The sequence below is a fragment of the Arachis stenosperma genome, chromosome 6 (genome assembly GCF_014773155.1).
Source record: "Arachis stenosperma cultivar V10309 chromosome 6, arast.V10309.gnm1.PFL2, whole genome shotgun sequence".
Taxonomy (NCBI): domain Eukaryota; kingdom Viridiplantae; phylum Streptophyta; class Magnoliopsida; order Fabales; family Fabaceae; genus Arachis; species Arachis stenosperma.
Genome location: NC_080382.1, coordinates 13,126,811 through 13,142,636, shown reverse-complemented (window position 1 = coordinate 13,142,636; position 15,826 = coordinate 13,126,811). Strand labels below are relative to the sequence as shown.

At 27.8% G+C, this 15,826-nt stretch overlaps 1 non-coding gene across 1 annotated transcript; it reads right to left on the bottom strand.

The window, feature by feature from the left end:
• Positions 1 to 624: 624 nt before the first annotated feature.
• Positions 625 to 696, bottom strand: TRNAK-UUU (transfer RNA lysine (anticodon UUU)). The gene has a single exon. It is a non-coding gene; the product is annotated as a tRNA-Lys (tRNA).
• Positions 697 to 15,826: the final 15,130 nt, after the last annotated feature.

The following is a 15,826-nucleotide window of genomic DNA, read 5'->3' as shown; positions in this document are numbered from 1 at the left end:
GATTTACGTGTTTTATCGATAAATTTGTATTATGTACAAAATTTTATGTGTTATGCTTCAAAAATTTGTGTGCTATATATATGCATTTTTCTGCTGAATTTTGCACCAATTTAATTAAATTTGGTTAAAAAAATAATTATATACGTTGTATATATAATTCATTGTCCGTGACCATGATCGTTCATAAGAAAACTTGACATGCTCGTTTGACATTTTCTTCCGTTTCAAACAAAATCTGATTGCATGACATGTTTCTTGACTAAGATTGAAAGTTAAATTACATTGTCAATTCTCATCATTTGTATTGTTACTTAGAAATGTAACAATTATAGGAATTTAATAGTACCGTTAATAATAATTACGTGTTGGAAGTTAATATATATCAACGATGCCTTACAAGTAGTTACAAACGTGAAGGATTCGATCACCGCCAAACGAATCAAGAACTGAAGTCCATTCAACTTTGGTCCCGTGATTTATTTTTATTTAGCTTTTTTAAATAATCTGAAAGCATAAAAAAACGTAAAAGAAATGATGTGAGAGATTTTAGAGTCAAAATGATATTTTTTTTCCTTCACGTGTTGTTGTTACTTTTATATTTTATTGGGTGTTTTGATAAATAAACGCCGTCTGTGGGGATCGAACCCACGACCACGTGGTTAAAAGCCACGCGCTCTACCGCTGAGCTAAGACGGCTAATGTTGTTTGGATTTAATTATTCTAAATATAAGTTAGTTTATTAACATATTTTTTTGGGTTAACCTTGGCACATTTAATGTACATATTTAATGTGCAACCATATAAAAATAAAACAATGATAATCTTTATCCCTTTTAACTAATTTATAAGCGCATAAGAGGCAAGATACCGTTGACCAATAAAGAAAAGAAAGAGTCATAAAGAGATTAGAAACTAGAAAGATGAATCTAACCGTGTATATATATATAAACAATCATGATATGATGCTTTTAGAGCAAGTTTTTTTGGGATAAAATGCGATCCAGATATGTATTGAAATTTGCAATTAATAACAACCAATTTTATGTTACTTGCTTTTTTGTCTTGTCGTGATGGGTTGTACATCTTTTTATTATTAACTTTATTTTAGATTAAAATGGGGTTAAAGTTCGATACAAACCAGTGGGAATAAAGTAATCTTTTATTCATCATTAATTAAAATGCTAAGGGGCATCTAGTGTACAGATGCACTTGTAAAGACTTTTGTCTTTTATGGTTTTGAAAGCGTGTCACTAAAAGTGTTACTTAAAGAAAAAGTGTTACCCTTAATCGTTAACTTGGCTCTGATACCAATTTTTTAATATCTTTTTCAGAATTTCCATTAACTCTTTTCAAAATTTCCATTAACTTTTCATATGAGTTTATAATTTGTATAAATTTGGTTGGTGATACTTTATAGTTTACAATTTCATAATCAAAAGTATTAACCATTTCTATTATTACTAATTCTGATTTCAGTTTTATAGTTTTTCAATCTTGTTTTAGTTTATAATATTCTTTTTTGCATGGATTAAAATCTTTTATCTGTTTGTCTTTTTCTTTAATATAATTTTTTAAATCTTCAAAAACTTCTTTTATTTCTACATTTTCTGTTGTTTCTAAATATCTTTTTAATTTTTCAACTTCATTCTCCATTTTTTCTTTTAACAACTTTAATTCTTTTAAGTCATAATATGGTTTTTCAGGCATTTATAAATTTTTTAAGTTTAGCTCCAACTTGTTTATATTTGTTCTTATTTCTATCCTTTTTATTATAAGGTCATTAATTTCGAACTGAAGATTATTTAATTCCCTCTTATACTCCTTTATTTTACTTTTTAATTTTTCGCCCTTTTCTTTTTATTTTGTTTTCTGGTCTTTCAATCTTTGTATACTTCATTATTTATCTTAGTATTTCTGCAAATTCTATCATCGATTCATCACTATTTTCTAGAGATTCTATTAATTTTTCTAACTCTTCAACTTCTCTTTTCAATTTGTCATAGATTATTTTTAGAGCTTTAAATGCTCCTTGATTTATTTCAGAAAACTGTAAATAATTCAACCGATTTTCTCTTTCAAAGAGCTCTTGTTTCTTGTCTTGATAGGTTACATATATTTTTTCTTTATTTATTGTCATAACTTAGTGTTTAGGGTTTCATTTAATTTTTCGACCTTTTTTGTTAATTCTTTTATTTCAGAATTTTCTTCTTTAGACTTTAACTTAGATAAACTTAAAGGGCTATTAATTTTGGATTCTCTTATTTGAAAATTCGATGAAACTAATTTTCCTGATGGTTCTTTTAGTAAAAGAACTGGGTTTTCAATAGCTTTATATTTTGGTATTTCTGTCTTTACAATTTTCTGAAATAATTCATCAACATAAATTCTTTCTCTGTTTTTAAATATTATACTATGATGGCTATTTGTTAAAGCATAATTTATTGCATATGTAATTGAAAATGGTTCATCATCTTGTTCCATTAGATTCTTTCTGTGAAATTTATAAGCCAAACTTATAGATCTTCCAAGATTTTCAGTTGACAAAGGTATAGCATATCCAAGATGGGCATTGAATTTAACATTTACGTTTGCCAAGTTTTCATGAACAATTCCAATTATTTGATCTATTGGGTCATCAGTAATTCTTTTGTCACAGATTGCTAAGCTTATTGGTGAATTAATTCCTTTCATATATGTGGATTTGATTAAGACTTGTATAGTACTAATATGAATCCATCCAATTTTAGATCTTTTTTGTTGATCCTTAATTTTCTCAATCTGTTTACTCAATTCTTCATCATTTATCAAAGCTATTTCAAGTTCTCCATTGGCAGATTTTATCTTTATAGGGGCTTCAAGTTGAATTTTTTCATAGTATATTATATTTTTTCTATTAAAAACTTCTTTTAAAAGATTTTGTTTATTAAAATTTTCATTTGATTTGAGATTTAATTCTGTTTTTAGAACAGCCTGTTTTTCATTATCTAATAATGCAGATAATTTATAATAGTCAGATTCTTCCGTTAATTCTAAACTTTCTAAATAATTCATAACTAAGAGATTAGGATAAAGGCGTACCTTTCTGGAGAAAAACTTCTTTTATTTAGAATATTTTACATAAGATGTTTTTATCTCCAGAGGGGAGATTGTAGATACTAACTCCAGAGGGGAGTTTAGAATTGGTTTTTCCTAAGGGAATTCTTCTTCAAACTATAGAATCGCCTCGGCAGCTTCCTCCTTGCTCTCCTAGCATATGAGTACTCTTAGCCTCCTGCTTTCTATGGTTTGATGATCTCTACAATTGCCTAAGCAACCTATTTATAATGGTTGGGTCTGATGGACAATTCCCATCCTTACCCTTCTTATGACGTCATTGCTTACGTCATTGTTTATTATCTTGCATCAGCTACATTGTTGGTGCTCTATGACCTAAGCGCTTACGTCATTATGCAATAATGTTGAGAGATGCTTCAGATGTGCTGTCCTCCTCTTTCATTATGTGGCCTTCAGATGCGTTGTCTCCTTCCTTTATCATGTGGGTTGATTCCGTTTCATTATTGCTTTCTTCAGATAACTCTGAGACACATAGCTGGCACTTGTGGTCTTCTTTGTCTTTTATCAAATAGCAGAGATTCCTCTTTATCCCTTCGGGGAGCTTTTCTAAGAGCCCAGATAAGTTGTAGAATGCTGATTCAAATTCCACTAAGAGTCTCATCTCTCTTTCTTCAATTTCATTCTTTTTACTGGATACAAGCAAAGTATTTCTGCTTTTATAATTGATTCTTGTGTGAGATTCCCTTGTTATCCTTTGAGTTCTTTCGAAGACCCTTGCTAGTGTGCTGGCTAGTCTTCCTTCATGACTGTAGATTGTTAAATCTTGAACTTGATTAATTGGTTGAAAATTTCCTGGGAAGACGGACATGAAGATTACTTGATGTGCTGGAACCAAGCATTCTTCTTCTTCATTAAAAATAGGTTGACTATTCGTAAATTTTAGGGATATATCCCTTGGATTTACGTTGTCAATCATATTTTTAAATCTCTTTACTGCATCAACGAATCCTGCAGGAAACTCACTAATAATTTTTAAATCATTAAAAATTAAAATTGTATCAATTAATCCATACTGAAAAAACTGATAGGTGTCAGATGGGGAAGCATCTGGAAATATAACCAGCTTTGTTAACTGTTCTTTGGCAATAGGATAATATCCCAAGATTGCCCTTTTTTCTTCAGTCCAATTTAGGACTATGTTAAGGGTTTCTCTGAGATTTGATCTACAGATCCTTTTCTTTTCCTTGATTTCAGCCCTTGTAGGAATGTTTCTTATTATCCCTGTTCTCTGGGTTTGAATTGGAGCTTTATCTGCTCTTTTTAAGGTTTGCTCTGGATGAAGAGCTTCATATTCCCTGAAGGATTCTTTTGCTTCTTCCAGTGTTAAAAACCCTCCTTTATGAATTATCCTTGATTGATGTGTAAATGGTGCTGCTTTTTCCCAGGCATCATATACTCCTTTCATGGGGCCATTATAAATTACATAATATTTTTTATCTTGGGTGGATTTTTTGATAATTTCAGCAATTGTTTTGTTTTCTGAAATTTTTTCTTCACCTGATTTGTCCACCACGCTTAGCTGGCTGAACTCTGATGGTTTTGGTTGTTGTGTTGATTTCATTGCTTCGATGGCCTTCTTGAGGGATTGGATCTGTATCCTTATTTGCTGACAATGCTTGCATTTTTCGAGTTCTTGTTCGTATTTTTGAATTTCTTGATCTAATGCGTTGTAGACGAACTCTATTCTCTTGTTAATGTATCTGCAATAACATTTTTGTCACCCTTAATGTATTCAATTTTTATTGGATATTGTAACAAAAATAATTGCCATCTTACCAATCGTCCATGATTATAATCAACTTTTAAATTATATCGTATAAAACCTGTTAGGTAACTTGAATCTGTCCTTAATGTAAATTCTTTGGGTAGTAAATCGATTTTCCATTTCTTAAGAGATTTAATTGCTGCCAGAGTTTCCTTTTCATGAGTGGTATATCTCTGTTCTGTTGGAGTAAAAGTTTCTGAAATATACCTGCAAAGTAATTCCTTTGGGGGATATTTAGAATCTAGTGATTCTTTTTCTTATTCTAAGCTTTTTATAGCTTTCTTAGCTTTTAGACATCCTGACCAGGTTATGTCTGAGGCATCTGTTTCTACTATTAAGTAGTCATTTTCTTCTGGAATATAAAGTTCTGGAAGTTTTTCACATAATTCTTTAATTCTTTGAATTTGCATACTATCTTTTTCATCCCATTTCCATTCTTTTTTAGTACTTATTTTTGGAAATAAGCTTTTAGTGTATTCTGTTATATTTTTTAAAAATCCTTGATCAGAAATATAATTTATACACCCTAAAAATCTTTGTAATTATTTTCTATCTTCTATTTTATTAGGAAATAAATTTACTTTTTCTAGAACATTTGGTTGTAGTTTTAGCTTTCCTTCAGTGGATAAAATTAATCCAAGAAACTCTATTTCTTGTTTTGCTATTCTTGCTTTCTTTTTGCTAAGAACTAATCCTTTTTCTTTACATCTTTCTAAAACTATTAATAATTTTTGAAGATGATATTCTTTATCCTGTTTTGTAAAGATTAGTATATCATCAATGTACACTAAAACAAATTCATTTAACTCCTTTAGATTTTCTTCCATAAATCTTTGATAAATACCTGGGGCTTGTTTTAATTCGAATGGTAATACATTCCATTCATAGAGCAACACACTTGTTGATTCTTTTGTTGGGCAAGTAAAAGCAGTTAATTTTTTTGTTTCTTCGTCTAAACGAAGTTGCCAATATCCTGATTTTGCATCAAGAGATGAAAACCAAGTTGCTCCTTTGATTTTTTCTAAAATAGAATCTTTTCTTGGAAGTTTATGAGCATCACCAATAGTTGCTTCATTCAATTTCTTATAGTTTATTACCATTCTTCGTTTTCCCCTTTTAATTTCATTATTGTTTTCAACGTAAAAAGCTGGAGCCGCATGAGGACTTTTACTTAATCTTATAATTCCTTTTTCCAAAAGATCTTTACATTCTAGTGAGAACTCTTCTCTATCTCTTGCGGAATAAGGAATTTTATTTGGAACATTTATTTCTTTTGTGGGATCTTTTAATTTAATGCTTACTAATTCGTTATTTGTATTTTTAATATCTAAAGGATTTTCAGCACAAATTTCATTCAAAAGTTCTTCTATCTTTATTTCAAGATTATTTTTTGGAATATTTATCTGAAAGTATAGATTTAAATAACATGTTTCTAATATAGAAAATATTTTAAATTTTAAGATCTTATCTATAGTAGTAGTTGGTATTTTTATACGTTTTGATTTTTGATTTATTGAAGAATCGTGTGGAGCTTTTAAAACTATATATGTTAATTCTTGAATGAATGGATGATATAGCTTTAAAAAGTTATTTCCTATGATAAAATCCATTCCAGAATCTAACATATATATAGATGGAACAATGAATCTATAATTTTGAATAAAAATTTCAACCATCTCTGCTTTTTGGTCAATTTTATGTATTGATTTGTCAGCTATTCTAACTCTTAATGGTTTCTTTAATTTTTTCCAATCAAGTTTTATATTTGAACTAGCAAAGCATTGTGTTGCTCCAGAATCTATGAAAGCATTTATAAATTTTTCTGTTATTTTTATAGTAATAAATGTAGCATTATTACTCAGTCTCTGAGTCTGTTTCTGAGACATATTCAAAAATATAGTCTAAGTTATCATCAGATTCTTCTAATGGTTCCATGAGACAAGATTTAGCAATTTCTATTTGTTTAGTAAGATCCTTTTTATCCTTCTTTTTTGGGCATTCATTTGCGTAGTGTCCTTCTTGGCAATACCAACATTTACAATTTTCTTTTTTATTCGGGCAATAGTTATTTCTTTGTCTTTTGTTTTTATTGTTATTTTCTTTCCTAAAATATCTCTTTTTTCTCCAGTTTGGATAGTATTTTCTTCTTCTAAATTGATATTTTCTTTTTCTTTGAAAATTTTTATTAAGACCATATTTTTGAGGTATCTCTTCATTATCCTGACAGCAAATTCTAATTATATTTGCAAATCTTTTTTGAGTTGCTTCTTGCATACAACGTTCTTTTATTTCCTCTCTTATTGCAGAGGTTGCTCCACCAAAATTATTTTCAATTGTTCCTCTATTTATTTCTCTTATAAATCTTCCCATTATAAATTCATTAGCAGGATATGGAAGTTTTGTTATATACATACTGAGATAATGATTTTATCTTCTTCTTTTAATTTGTAATAATGTATTCTATATTCACATATATAAGACTCCACATTACATAAATCATATATCTGAATATTAGCTAAATGATTTTTTGCTTCTTGATATTCTTTATTATAGACTTCTTGTCTATGATCTATAATATTTTTTCCAAAAAATTCTTTATATAGAATCATCATTATATATAATATCTTATCATAAGCTGTTGTTTTTGTTTCTAATTCTTCTATTATTTGGTTTTCTATTGATGTCATATAATCTCTTATAGTTCCTTTAGTATGAAATCCTATGTAATTCCAAATGTCTCTTCCAGACAATTCACTAAGTTTTGGATTAGTAAAGGCTTCTAATAAGAAGGAATTCAACCAGTTTTCGAAAATTTCTTTTTCGTTCTTTTTGCAGTCTAAATCGAGCATTCTTTCTCCTTCCATTTCCTGGATTTTAGGAACGTATTTTGATGGTATTTTTGTATATTTTGAATCTTTATTTATAAATCTTTTTTTAAAAGCATAATTATCAAAACCTGTTTCCCATTTAAATTGAGATTAATTATCCTTAGATGTTCCAGCTTCATTTTTTACTTGTATTGGAATTGCTGGTTCTTCGTCACTTGAATAGTCTAGAATGTGTTCTTCATTTTCTATATTTTCATCATTTACTAATTCTTCTTCTATTTGAAAACCATGTTCCATAATATTATTTTCTTGAGCCATTTTTAATTGTTTAAAAAGCATTGTAACTTCTTCTAATTTTTCTTCAATATTCATAATTTCAATGGTGGTTTTACTTTTAACTCTGTTATGTTGATTATATTTTGAAAATTTTCTTCTTTGGGATTCTCTTTTTCCTTATTTCTTTGAAATTTTATAAATACTAATATTTCTTCAAGCATATCTACTATAGAATTTAATTGTGGGTTAAAAGTATGATGAAGATGTGGGGAATCATTTCCATGGTAGCATTTTTTAGAAATTCCATGTGAAAAATAAGTTTTTTCAGGTTTTTGAAGTCCCTCAATAAAATTTATAGTAAAATAAAGATTTTGAGAAAAATCATTTTGTATTGATTTTAAGAATTCAGTGTCATTACAATTAACATTGGTTAAAATCATTAATTTTTGATCTATTAGTTTTGATAATTTAATTATTTCTTCTCTTAAATCTTCTAATTTACTTTTTTCCATTAGGTGACGCTTTTCTTTGTGAAGGGTTACGGTTTTAAGTTAAAAGTGTGGTTTTAAAATGTGTGGTTTAGATTTTGCCACATAAGCACATCTTTAAAACAACATCTTTACCATATATTTCACCAAATGCTAATTATGTCTCTAAGAGGAATATCTTAAAAGTAGAAATCAGGTTTTAGTTCTAAATTTTTCCGAGATAATCTGTGAATATATCTCTGATTAAAGTATTTGGATGATTGATCATATCTCTGTGATTGTTCCGAAGAAAAATAATATTATTATTTTATTTGAGACATATTGTATTATAATTCTTTTAAGGCACATAATTTAGGTTATCTTTAGACCTTTACTAATATTTTTATCCATAATTACATTATAAAAATATAAATTATGATATAAAAAATTATAAAATCAAACTATTTTTATAAAAAAATTAATAAAAGATAAAAGTCTCATCGACTAAAAAAATCAGAGTCTCCGCAAATAAAAATAATAAGTTTTTTAGTTATTATTTCATATGAAATAGTTTAATTTATTACTATTAATTAATTTTAATATTTATTATCTAAATTTAAAACGATTTAACTTGTATACTTTTAATTAGGTGTTAAGTCTGTTGTACAAATAAAAATAATTAATTTTTATATTTACTATTTAAAAATAATATTTTTTCTATGTATATAAAAATATAATTAGATATTAGCATAAAAAAACTATATTGATAGTTATAAAATTAACTCAAAATCAATTTCTTTTAAACAACTGAATCTTGATTTTAACTTTTAATCATAATATTATTATTCTTTTTAAATTATATTTAATAAATATTTGAAACAAGAGAAATAAAAATATAGATTAGAAAGATAAGTAGTAAAAATTTAAAATTAAATAAAAAACTAAAAAATATATATATAATAATAATTTTTTTATTTAAATGATATTATTTTATTAATTTTATTTTTTGTAAAATAAAAAGATATAAAAAATAAAGAATGAGAAAAAAGAGAGAGAAAGATAAAGATGAAGACTAAGAGAGGGAGTTTATTAATTTAAAAAAAATTATTATAATTATAATAAAAAATTGGGTGACATATTTTGATTTTTTAAATTACTAATATAAAATATAAATTATATATAGAGTGAAAAGAGTAAAGAGAAATAAAAAAAGAAAGAGAAATAGATGAAAGAATTTAAGAAAAAAATTTATTAATTTTGGAGAAAAATATTTCCTCTTAATTTTAATAAGAGAATGTCATGTAAGACATTTGGTTATTAAATTAGATAATAATATATAATATAATATATAATATAGTTATATTTTAATTTTAATAAAATTACAGAATGTCATACATTTTGATTGTTAAATTTGTAATTAATCATTGATAATGATTAGGGCTGACAATGGGTAGGGTAGGGTAGGGTAGGGTTTAAACTCTACCCTAACCCTACCCACGGATTGAAAACTTTCTTAAAACTCTACCTTACTCTATCCGCGAGTTGAGAATCTCTCAACCCTAACCCTACCCACACCCTAAATCTCTAAATCCAACCCTACCCGACCCTACCCGCAAAAACAAAAAGAAATTTTAAATAAATATAAAATTTAACCATTCCAAATTTCATACATATTAATAAAATAGAAAATAAAAAACTAAGTTCAAATTAAAAATAAAAACAATACAATCTTAAAGAAATCCAACTTAAAATTACAAATAATATGATCATCAACTAGCTTGGTGATTATTTCAAGTTTTTATAAGAAGAAGATTGTGAGTACAAGACTCACTTTCTTCACTACATACATAACTTTTACATATATATTATATAATATATTAAGGGTACGAGTAGGGTAGGATAGATATACCCTAAACCCGTACCCTACCCTACCCGCAACGGATAGGGTAGACAACCCTACCCGAACGGGTTGAATACCCGCGGGTATAGTATATATTGTCAGTCCTAATAATGATATATAAAAGAAATAGAGTGGTTGAAGGAATGAGAGGGATAAAAAAAGGGAGAGGGAGGAGGGGAGAACTCTTTAATTTTAGAGGAAAAGATTTGATTGCAATTGTAACAAGAGAATAACAAGTAACATATTTTAGTTGTAAAATTAGTAGGAGAAAGAAAGAATTCTTTAATTTTGGAGGGAAATATTTGATTTTAATTACAACAAGGAATAACATATGGCATATTTTGATTATAAAATTAATAGCAAAAGGGGTAAAAATCTTTAATTTTGGAAAAAATATTTGATTTTAATTACAATAAAAAATAACATGTAACACATTTTAATTATAAAATTAGTAATATATAATAGATATATACCCCAAATCTCAGCATTGAAGACTGCACAATTACCAATACATAATGAAAAGCCTCCTACCAATTTCCATTCTCATTTCTAAGACTCCACCAGATCCAGCTTTCCCATTTTGCCGAGATCCATCTGTGTTGAGGGTTAATGATCTCATCAACTCATGCATAGTTATGGATTATAGATATTCACAGAGGATGTAAGTATTTCTGGTAACGGGTTATATTTTGTGTTGATCTGCTATGGTTTTTCCGGTTTTGGTTGGTCTGGTAAGTTGTTTTTGGTCATGGGTCTGGTAAGTTTATGTTAAAATGTATCAACACATCTTAATAATTATGAGACTCGAACAAAGCAGGGCTTACATATAGGCCCAATATTAATGGGCCGAAGAAACAAATCTGAAAACACGGAAACCTAAAACATATTGTGCCACGAACTTAAGGCCTAAAAATTGTGACAAAAAACAATTAAGGCCTAAGCTCTAAACCCAAACCCTAAGAAAAGAGTAAATTACCTCCAAGTCTTGCTCCAATTAAACCAAAAAAAAAAAAAAGGCTTTCACAAATGCATGTGACAACTATAAATAAATAAACCAAGTTGGGTTGGTCTAGTAGTTAGCTCACTAGTCCGCTTAAGCAAGTGTCGGGGGTTCGAATCCCGCCTTGTGCATGCAGCAACCCATTGGCCAGCGGTAAACCCTTAAATGGAGCTCAGTACCGCGACGGATTAGTCCTTGACCTATCGGGTTGGGGGATACCGTGGAAAACCAAAAAAAAAAAAAAATAACGAGGTATAAGTATCTAATTTGAAAGACTAATGATAGGGACCTAATGCTGTAGTAACTAATTTCAGTCAATACTGTAGCAAGTTATCAAGTAAGTCTCATATGAAGTCCATTAAAAATTAGCTTTTGCTAAGTTTGGATTTCGAATATTTCTTTTAATTTAAATTTTATATGTTCTTATTTTTAAGAGTTTTATATATTTTTTTTTCTTACGCTAAATGTTAACTGCAATACCAATTTTACAATACCAACTTGCAAGATTTTCTCAAATTAAAAATTTTTAAAAGATGAAGTGAGTGTGCTCACTCAAAATTGAAAAAAAAAATGAAGTGGATGCCAATAAAGCTATGTGCTAAAACACAAATATGATATACTTTATCCAGGCGACTTTTTTCTTTTGTCATTTTCTTACTTTTCTGCCATCATTTATTTATCATTTTTATGTTAATATTTAATAAATTTTAAATATTATTGATTAAATTTTAAATTTTAAATTATAATAATATAAAAATAAGATATTGACCCAAAATATTAACTAATATTAAAGAAATGTTAGTGTTTAACATTTCTTTTTATTTAGAGTAAAATGATAATTAAATTTATGAAAATTTCGACATCATCAAATTAATTAGTTACTAAAAAAATATTAATTTGGTCATCTGCGATAGTAAACAGTAGACATGTAACGTCATTCTATCAATTTATCACGTAAAACTTAATAATGATGCTTATATATACCGTTACTTTTTTTGTGACGAATTTATTTGTAAAAGATCGTCATATATATAACAACTTGTTTAGCGAAATTTCACTTGTTTTGGTAGGATTTGTGATAAATAGAGAACACTTGATAAATGTTATATAAAAACTCAAAATATAATAAATGTTTCACTATCTAAAATTACATTATTTAATTTCTATCTCATGTGGCAACAACAAAATACACACTACTGTAAATAACAAAATACATATATGAACATTAGATAACTCTATTTCGTTTTACGTTATCTATTAAGAAAACGACATATATATCCAATATTTATTATCATAGAAGACTTAATTGATTTTTTTTAAGATTAATTAATTCGAAGTCAAAATTCTTAAAGATCTAATTGTCGCCTTACTTTTTTATTTGTTTGTTTGTTTATATAACATAATATTAATGGATAATTTAGATATACATAGAAATATTATTAATATAATATTTTTATGTGTGATGAGCGGATATTTTATACGCTTTTTGACATCATTTTCATATAGTTTTTAGCAAGTTTTGTTTAGCTTTTATTAAGTTTTTATAAGTTTTAGTATTAAATTCACATTTTTTTTATTCTGCTATGAGTTTGTGTATTTTTGTACAATTTTATGTATTTTCTGACTGAAATTAAGGAGCTGGAGTAAAAGCCTGATTCAGAGATAGAGAAACCACTACAGATGCTGTCCAAATCTGACCTCCTTGCACTCGGAAGAGCTTTTCTGGAGTTATAGAAGTCCAAATGGAGCGCTCTTAATGGCTATGAAAAGCTGACTTCCAGATCTTTCCAGCAATGTATAATAGTTTATACTTTGCTTCATATTAGAAGGCCCAAAATTGGTGTCCAACGCCAGTCTCCTGCCCCCTTTCAGATGTCTAGCGCTCAAGGAGAAGAGACCAGTGTCCAAACGCCCAAAGAGGACCCCCTAGCCAGCGTTCAACACCCTAGAGGCCTCATAGCACGTGGATCTCATCAAAGTTAAGCCCAAACACTTATCAAGTGGGCCCCATAAGTGGATTTTAGCACTAAAAATATTGTTTTACCCTTACTAATAATTTGTTTAGTATTTAAGAGATTAGATTTACATCTTCTACAATCTCTCCCAGCATATTTCGAATTCCATCATTGTATTTTCTATCAGTATGAGTTTCTAAACCTTCTAGGTTGAGGGGAGGAGCCCTGTTGAGTTCTATGAATTAATAAAAGTATTACTGTTTATCTTCGATATGTGTTTGATTTAATTCTAAGATATATATTCGTTCTTCAACATGGTGAATAGGATGATCAGTGACAATCAGCTCTGTTCATCATACTAAGACAGCGTGCCTGACAACCAGTTTGATTATACATCTCTCAGACGGCTAATCTACAACTTCGTTGGGACTTCTCAAGACACCAGTTCAGCCGATTTACGGGGATATTAGGGTCTTTGTGGTAGAGGCTAGAACTCAAAGAAGCAGCATTCTCTGTTCCGGAAGATTCGACCTTGTCTGTGGCGTTTTGAGTAGGATCACCAAAGGAAATGAACTGCTAGAACTTCACCCTCATTTAGATTGGATGACCGCGGCCATACGGCATTTGATCCGAAGTAGAGGAGATTGATGATCACGGCCAACGGCGTTGATCACATACAGCCTGCTATAGAAGAAGTCATTCACAAGTAAAGGAGAAAGTAATATCGGAGTTAATTCAGAAAGACAAAACAACTCCAATCCTTAACCATCTTCCTATTACTAATTCCATATAATATAAAAAGTAATTTATACAATATTCCTCTTATGCCTTCAACCAACTTCAAACCAATGACTTCTTGATTTCACCTTACTAAGACCTGCAAGATAACTATAACTTGCTTCAAACCACAATCTTCGTGGGATCGACTCTGACTCACTCAGGTATTACTTGGACGACCCAATATACTTGTTGGTACAGTTATACGGAGTGTGGAGATTCGTGCACCAAATTTTTTGTGTCATTGTCAAAAATTGTTCAAATTTAAACAATTAACAGATTATCTTATTCCATAGATCAAATAATTTATTTTATTTTATTTTATTTGAGTCTTTAATTTTTATTTTCTTAGATAATTTAAAATGCATAATTAGATATACATAAAAATATTATATTAATAATATTTTTATATATATTTAAATTATCATTTAATACATAATAACGTATAAAACTATAGTAAATATAAATTAGATATCGGCTACTCGTTATAGTTCTACATTGAACTTTATTGGGATCGACTCTTCAAAGTTCAAACTATAAAAGATATTCGGAAAAAAAAAAGTTCAATCTTAAAATCCAATACCTATAACATTTGAATCGTACTCAAATTTTAGGTGAACCTTTTTTGTCAGTTTTTTCCCTTTCCTTAACGTAACTTTATGGTAGTATGAAATAATTATGAATATGATCATGAAATTCATGTACTTTGGTACGTACGTATAGACTATAGACTATCATACTCTAAATTATAATTCTTACTCCAATAATAATGAGCGAGTCAAAACTGGTTTTTAAAGCTATATTTATGAGACCACATATAAAAACTAATTGAAATTTACATTCGAGTTACCATTATTGGTAGGTGTCGTTTAAAATATAGCAATGTTAATGATTTAGTATTTTTAGTATAAATAATATGTTTTTTGATTATTCAATCATCTACAATTATTTTGTTTGTTACTTTAAAATTGAAAATGCTTAATATTTAAAAAACAATAAGTTAACTACTATATAAAACAATTTATTAATTAATATTATAATAAATTTTAAATAAATATGACTTTATAAACGCTGAATTATTTAGAAAACAATTAAATATTTTTTATATCAACTAACGCTGTTTGATCGTGGCACCTTATCTTATCTTATATATTAAGTAAACCAATATAATACTCATTAATGATTTTCTAATTCGTTTTCTTGTATAGGAGTAAGTGTATGTTATTCTTAAGATTTAATTATTCTGTTGTTATTTATAGTTTTACCAGATTTTTAATTAGATTTTTATACTTTTTTTTATAATTGAATTTATATACTACTTTTAATTTTGTAATTACATTTTTTTTATATTAAAAATATTAAAATTAACATAATATTTTTATCAAAATATATACAGTCAACCATTTAATTAAATTTTTACTTATAAATACTTTTAATTTGTAAAAAAAATATTCAATTAATTCTAATATTTTTTATATTAAAAAAAATTAATTACAAAATTAAAGAAGTGTAGAGATCCAATTAAAAAAAAATATAAAGACATAATTAAAAATTTAGTAAAACTATAGAGACTAACAGAATAATTAAACCAATCCTTAACTATTGTTGTCTTGTTTCTTCCATTACAACACATACAGTACACAAACCCATGTCTATATAATTTTTTTATAAAAAATAAAAAGATCCATACTACACCAATTAAGATTTTTAAACAGTGAGTATTTTTCGTAGTTCTCAAAAGAAA